Below are 7,452 nucleotides of genomic sequence, written 5' to 3'. Positions count from 1 at the left end.
TTATGCAGGCCCCATCTGAGCTGGCAATAACACATTCCTTGTCAATGCCTTTAATCTTAAAGCATTTGGCAAAGGCCTTATGCTTTCTCATGGATTCCAGGAGCTTGTGAGTCCTCGGCAGGATCTCCCACACGCTAACAAACACACACGCACACCTGGATGGAGAATAGACAGCCATCGGCTTAACGGCACACATGAGGCAACTGATACAGCACTCCCTCCAGAGACAGATGGAGCCCAGGCTACAGGGCTATTTCTATTCATGCCCTATTTCATCCACGACCAGTCCTACTTTCACTGTATCTGAACTGTTACCAGTCACAGGAGGAAACTAAACACACACTCAGCAAGGAACCAAACCAGCACACAAACTGCAGCAGAGACACGTTTTGGTTCCATCTCACGGCCTGTGGTCTAATCATGAATATATATTTTTTATTAAAATCCCCCAGTGGCATTATCTCTCTTCCCCGTCCTCATTATTCTCCTGCTATCTCAGGTGGTGGCAGCAGCTGTCAGTCCCAGGCTGTGGTTTGTGCGATCAGGAAGCTTCCTCTGTCCCATTCCAGCAGTAAACACATACATTTTACATAATTCTTGTTAAAAAAATAATACAAATAAAATCAGGTGCAAGCATATTTGCATATGCAACGATGTAGATTGTTTTGAGAGGCTGCCGACCATGAGCAGGACATAATACGAGTCAGTATTTGAAGAAGTGAAGGATTAACTGTTAAAAAGCTGTCACACTCAGAAGGTCATGAAAGCTGCAGCTTGATGATTCTTGACAAAGTCTGCATGTAAAGTGTCACTCCAAAACATCACAAAAATAACACCAAAATTTTACTGTATTGCTTTTATAATGTGCTTTTCAAGTATAAAAAAGTATAAATAGGCAATTTATTATAATTGGAAGATATATTGTAGTAGCTCATGACATTAATTGCAACTTCAAATGACTTGTGCTATGGCTCCCTCTACTGTTGGGTTTTATTTCTGACGTGTAACTCTATTCTTAAGATAGGAACTGAGTGGGACAATCAATAAATTAATTATTTAACAGCTGGTGGTGACACTGATCATCACACCAACAACATGCCACCACTGACAGTACCAGGACTCTCAGAGTATCTTCTACATATTACAAGCCACTCTGTTCACATTTGCTCTTTGAGAAAAAAAAAAAATTCTTACCAACAGAGTGTGCAGGTGAAGATTTCTGCTGAATCAGTATGTCTTCCCACCACCACTTGGTACTCTCACCGCGTACCTGCTCCTGCAGCTGAGAGGTCAAAAATGCAATTTTGAAATACAAAACAGAAAGCAATGATTTTCAAATCTTTTTTGACCTGTATTTAATTGGATACAATACAAAGCCAATATACACTACCAGTCAAAAGTTTGGACACACCTTCTCATTTAATGTTTTTTTCTTTATTTTCATGACTATTTACATTGTATATTATCACTGAAGGCATCAAAACTATGAATGAACACATATGGAATTATGTAGTAGACAAAAAAAGTATAAAATCACTCTAAATGTTTCAAATTTTAGATTCCTCAAAGTAGCCACCCTTTGCTTTGTTGACAGCCCTGCAGACCCTTGGCCTTCTCTCAGTGAGCTTCATGATCTAGTCACCTGAAATGTTTTTCACTTCACAGATGTGTCAGGGTTCATTTGTGGAATTTCTTGCCTTCTTAATGGGGTTGAGACCATCAGTTGTGTTGTGCAGAAGTCAGGTTGGTACACAGCTGACAGCCCTATTTGACAACTGTTAGAAATCATATTATGGCAAGAACCAATCAGCCAAGTAAAGAGAAATGACAATCCATCATTACTTTAACAACTGAAGGTCAGTCAGTCTGGAAAATTGCAAAAATTTTGAACGTGTCCCCAAGTGCAGTTGCAAAAACCATCAAGTGCTACGACAAAAGTGGCTCACATGAGGACGCCTCAGGAAAGGAAGACCAAGAGTCACCTCTGCTGATCCCAAACACACCTCCAGGCTGTGTAAGGGCTATTTGACCAAGAAGGAGGGTGATGGAGTACAGCACCAGATGACCTGGCCTCCACAGTCACCTGACCTAAACCCAATGGAGATGGTTTGGGATGTGATGGACCGCAGAGTGAAGGCAAAAGGGCCAACAAGTGCTCAGCATCTCTGGGAGCTCCTTAAAAACTGCTGGAAAAGCACTTCAGGTGACGACCTCATGAAGCTCAATGAGAGAATGCCAAGAGTGTGCAAAACAGTAATCAAAGCAAAGGGTGGCTATTTTGAAGAATCTAAAATATAAAACATGTTTTGAGTTATTTCACACTTTTTTGTTTACCACATAACTCCATATATGTTCATTCATAGTTGTGATGCCTTCAGTGAGAAGCTACAATGTAAATAGTCATGTATAAATAAAGAAAAAAACCTTGATTGAGAAAGTGTGTCCAAACTTTTGACTGGTAGTGTATGTATTGTTCAAACTGATAAACTTCTTGGTTTTTGTGAGTACACACTCTTTCTGAATTTCATGCCTGAATTACATTCTAAAAGTTGGCATATTTACCACTGTGCTGAAATTCTTTCCCATTCTTTCTTGATATATGACTTCAGTTGCTCAACAGTCTAGGTTCTCATATTTTGCTGGCAGGACACATTTTCAATAGGAGATAGGTCTGAACTGAAGTGTAGTACCCGCACTCTGTTACTATGAAGCCATGTAGTGTGCAGAATGTGACTTGGCAAAATTGTCCAAAACCTGTATGTACCTGTCAGCATTAATGTTGCCTTCACAGATCTGCAAGTAACCCGTGCCACGGGAACCAACACACCCCGACACCTTTAAAGAGACAGGGACTTTTAAATGATGTCCACAATTTGCAAAAACATTTTGAAATGTAGACTCATCAGACCTTGTGACAAGTTAACCTCTTCACTTCACACCAAACAGGTTTTTTAGCATTCAACATGTTACCTATTTTTTTTTCATGCCCTATGCTGCTGCATCAAACTCGGAATGAGTGTACAGTTACAGAAAACAACAAGTTTTTATCAGCCTGAATACTGGAAATCTGGCTTTGTACTGGGATGATTTGAAAATCATTGCTTTCTGCTTTTATGTAGGTTTTACACAGCATCCCAACTTTTAGCACAGGTACAGTATTTCTCTCTTGCAGTGTTTTGGTGGTGGTGGCTGACCCTCAGTGACTTGCTAACAAAAGTTGTGGCTTTTTCATATTCAAGTCTACCTCTTAAAAGAATAAAACACATTACATTACAGTACACTAGTTATATATAAACTGCTTTTTGTTTGGTCCATTACCTCACAATTGAATCTTGTGCCTCAACACAGCCACAATATTAGAAGCCGTCTTTTGAAATGCTGGTACGACCTAAAGTTTATGTACCTCTCAATTATCCAACATAGTTTAATAGTAGTCATCAGCTTCATTTAAAACAATAGCGCCTTTGGCAACACCTTTGGAGTTCCCTCCAGCAATTGCTCTTTAGGAGTGTTTCTGTTTATTGTCCCAGGAATTCTGCCATTTTTGACTGTGACATGACAAATCTTTAGTGTCAGAAGAGAGGTTTGTCACTTTCCATAGCAGTAAAACAGCAGCTTTTGCCCTCAATCTTTCAGTGTTTACTCTTTGAACTGTGTCAAAGGCACACTCCATTCACTGATTTATGTTGGTTTTATGGCAGAAATCCTCAGAGGACATCCAAGATCCTAAATTGAGTTTTCCAAATTGGCAGTGGTCCTTTCAACATACAGTTAAATCAGCACTGACATGGCTTCAGAACAAGACTGTTGGAGCCACTGAGCGGCACGACCAAAGCCTGGTTTAGACTTCCATGAAAGATTTATTGGCTGATGATGATAGCTGCTATGATGCTCCTTATCCAGCTTGGCTGAACAGGAGCTAATGTGCAAGGAGGAAAGAGAGGAAATCCAAGAATGCAGCAACGATGATGCAAATGTCTTCTGAGAAAAGTTGCAAATGTTTTCCGTTAGTCTAATAATATTCTAACCTATGTACAAACAATATGCTTCAATTCACTGATTACATTTGTACCTGGACTGTATTTTACTGAAACCCTTTATAAAAAAAAAAATTGCCATTCATCAGTGCCTCAGAGTTTTTTCCAAGACCTTACCTGACACTTCATCCAAAGAAAAATGAACCTCTTGAAACGCGAAAAACACAACTGCTGGCCCGGACAGCGGGGCGACATCTGCTTTTGTCATAAAAGTACACTGAAAATATAAAGGAACATTAACTATTGTATTCTGAAATTTAAAGCTACAGTGATTACAGCTGTTTTATTCACTTTGATTTAACAAGAAAGCCATTAAGCTCAACTGACCATCTGCAGTGTATTTTAAACCTGAGTCATGTAAAGTCGGAAAGCAAGCCAGATTCCTGAGCTGGCGATAACATTCACTAGTGTTCTAACCACCAGATTTTATATGAAATTATATTTCACTCCCTACATGATCCCTTGGTCTAGCTCATCAGATACAGTCTTAGAGGCTGCAAGGCTGATGCAGTGTGGACCAGTGAGACAGTATCATGTCACATCAGCCTCTGAGGCAAGTTTTCAACCCTGTCAAAGCAGCTGGGAAAAACACCCAGATTAAAACAGCAGAATAGGTAGACTAAGCTGACTAACACACAGGCTTCTTAAAAGATTTATGTTAACACCATACTAATGAGAGCAGGCACTATGGAGTTCCAGGAGTCTGTTCCACAGTACTTTCATTTACAGTACAAGTGTCTTCCTTTTGAAATGCAAGGGGTCACAAGCGACTGTGAAATGATAAATAGGAAGAGCGCAGAAAAAAAAACATTTATGCTGCACACAATTACATTTGTCTGACATGATTTCATGGGATTACAGGATTATTTTCCATTATCTGAACTCTTAAATAGTCAAATTAAACACAAGTAAATTCCCCTTCGGCACACTTGGTCATCATAACCCATCGATATTATGTATTATGTAACATGTAAGAATTGGCCACCTGATGAATTCATGGCAGCATAGCAACAGAGTAATTTTCTCACCACTTCTACCTGAAGCTGCCATCAGCTAGTTAGCTCAGTTGCAGCTAAGGAACCTATTAACTGGTGGCAGACTAGGCCTGACAGGGAACTCAGAACATGTGGAGTGCTGAAGTTGTTATACCCTGCATAGGATTACAGAGAAGCAGAGGTTTTCAGGCCTGTGACCGCAGACTTCTCGGACATGCCAGGGCTAGCTGATTAGCGTGCCGACTTAAATAGACATGTCTGAAACTCAGCACATGGGCAGCTGAAATCATGCCTCTTCTTGGTTGCCCCATGGGACCTTGTTTCAGAAAAAAACTTTTTATGGTAGTGAGTGGAGGAAGACAAATAATTTTATGATGCCATTGGAATGGTGCCATGTAGTACACATATGAGGTTTGTCAATTTAAAAGATTATTTTCCTAGTAAATAAAGTCGCAGTTTGTCATATTACGAGTAAAACAGCATCTAATTTGTATTAAACTACTCAGAGAACTACACTGTCTCATCAACATACATCACCAACAACAACGTGGCTGGGAACTCAGCTGGAAAGGAACTAAAAATGATGGAAATCACAATAAATCTGTCCATATTGGCAACTGCAGATATGTGACTGGAGAGTCAACTCTGTGAACTGCTAATATACGGGAACAGCTCCACAATATTCAAGTCACAGGTTCGGTGACCGATCAACAAGACGCCGTCACTCTGGAGGCAGTGTTTATGATTATGTATTTTGTCAAGGAATTTTGATCATTGAATAACCAACTCTAATGTTAATGCAAGCTGTGGGAAAACTTGAATAGAATCAGTTCTGAAGTCTAAAAAAAAAGTTGCTCTTGGTCAGATATCTACACAGTATTTTCATCTTAAAATGCTTTTTAACAGCAATACATTACTCAAGGAAGATGACTGGTTAAAAAAAAAAATATTTTCTTAGCTCGACCATGTAGTTAGGTATAAATACAATAAATTGGTGTATTTTGAAACATTATAAAATGGTCTAACCTGTCAACCCCACTGGGCTGATGGTTCCTACATCATGTCTTTAAGTGAATATCGATCACCACCTGTTTTTAATTGGCCTCATTTGATACATGAGAATAAACAAGGCAAACAATGAAGCTTACTTGGGTGAAGCTTACTTGAAATTCCTTGATTTAACTTTTTTTGTTTTGTTTCACAGAATACATTTTGACGTGTCAGAGAGGGAAAAGTTCGGGTGTAAATTTAAAAAAAGGCAAATCAATTCCGTTTCGCTGCTTCAGTTCAAGGACAATGCTAGCCGCAGTTTGTACCTTATCTATTAGCATTATGCTAATGTATGCTAATAGGCATGACGCAATGACGTTTGAATTGTTAATTTTCAAACGTCAAACGTTTTTTATTACGGTGGTTTCAGCTACTAGTTTCCTACTGTTACACGACTAACATATTTGCTATTATAGTATTCATCATATACATTTAATACTCACAGTGCAGTGAAAGAGCGGCTCTACAGTACGTTGTTAATGACAGTGTCAGTCTCTGTGTTCAGCTGAGATACATTGGCGACCTGTTCAAGACCCGTCTCTCGCCCAGTGCATGCTGGGATAGACTGTAGAATCCACGCAGCCACAGGCGACCTGGTTCAAGGTAAGCACTCGATAATATGGGTGATGATTTAAATAGAGGCAACTGTTCTCAATAATGTATATATAATCCGTCCCACAGTGTAAAACATTTAATTATTACATGTAGGCATTCAATGGAAACTCATTGGAAAGTCCAAAATGTGTAGATTTCATGTACAGTAAGCATGTGCTTGTCGGCAAGACAGTATTAAACTTTAAATCTGAGCAAGAACAGATACTTTTCTGAACAATTGAGTTCACAACTAGCTAAATAAATAAATACATGGAATGTATATAGTTTAGCTCATATTTTTCATTGCAGCATAGTTTAGGATTTTCCTCCACTTTAAACAGGCCTTTTGAGACTACATATAAAAATGATGAGACTGAGTTGACATGAAGCAGAAATTATGTGAGGATTAAAGTCCCACAGCGTCACTAATGCGAAGTGAATCACATTTTTATGAAACATTAGTGTCAACGCTGCTGGTTCTTCAGTAATTTCTGACTACATCAGCTGGATGTAACTTTGAAGGCGAGACACGTTTGGACACCAAATCATTCACTTTTGTGTTTCGAAAATGTCACCCAGGTCAAGACTAATGAAACATGGAAGCAGCATAGTGCAACTCAGATGACAGTGTTTTTAAATCTGAAACATTTGAGTATTTAATATGTCATGAAGTTTACATAAATTCAAACTGATGGCACAAAAACCAAAGAAGATTTCCATCAGAAGATGGCAGTAGAATGGACATTTTATATGATATGATAAAAGTCAGCTGTGAT

General features: G+C 39.0%; 1 long non-coding RNA gene across 1 annotated transcript; it reads right to left on the bottom strand.

Annotated features, from left to right (window-relative positions):
* Positions 1 to 407: 407 nt before the first annotated feature.
* Positions 408 to 6,619, bottom strand: LOC119013864. The gene is made up of 4 exons (XR_005072845.1): positions 6,526 to 6,619; positions 4,155 to 4,254; positions 1,195 to 1,282; positions 408 to 555 (listed from the first exon to the last, which is right to left on the bottom strand). It is a non-coding gene; the product is annotated as an uncharacterized LOC119013864 (long non-coding RNA).
* Between the last annotated feature and the right edge of the window lie 833 nt (positions 6,620 to 7,452).

Source organism: Acanthopagrus latus, chromosome 23, assembly GCF_904848185.1.
Source record: "Acanthopagrus latus isolate v.2019 chromosome 23, fAcaLat1.1, whole genome shotgun sequence".
In the NCBI taxonomy this organism is placed as follows: Eukaryota; Metazoa; Chordata; class Actinopteri; order Spariformes; family Sparidae; genus Acanthopagrus; species Acanthopagrus latus.
This window is presented reverse-complemented; position numbering and strand designations above follow the sequence as displayed.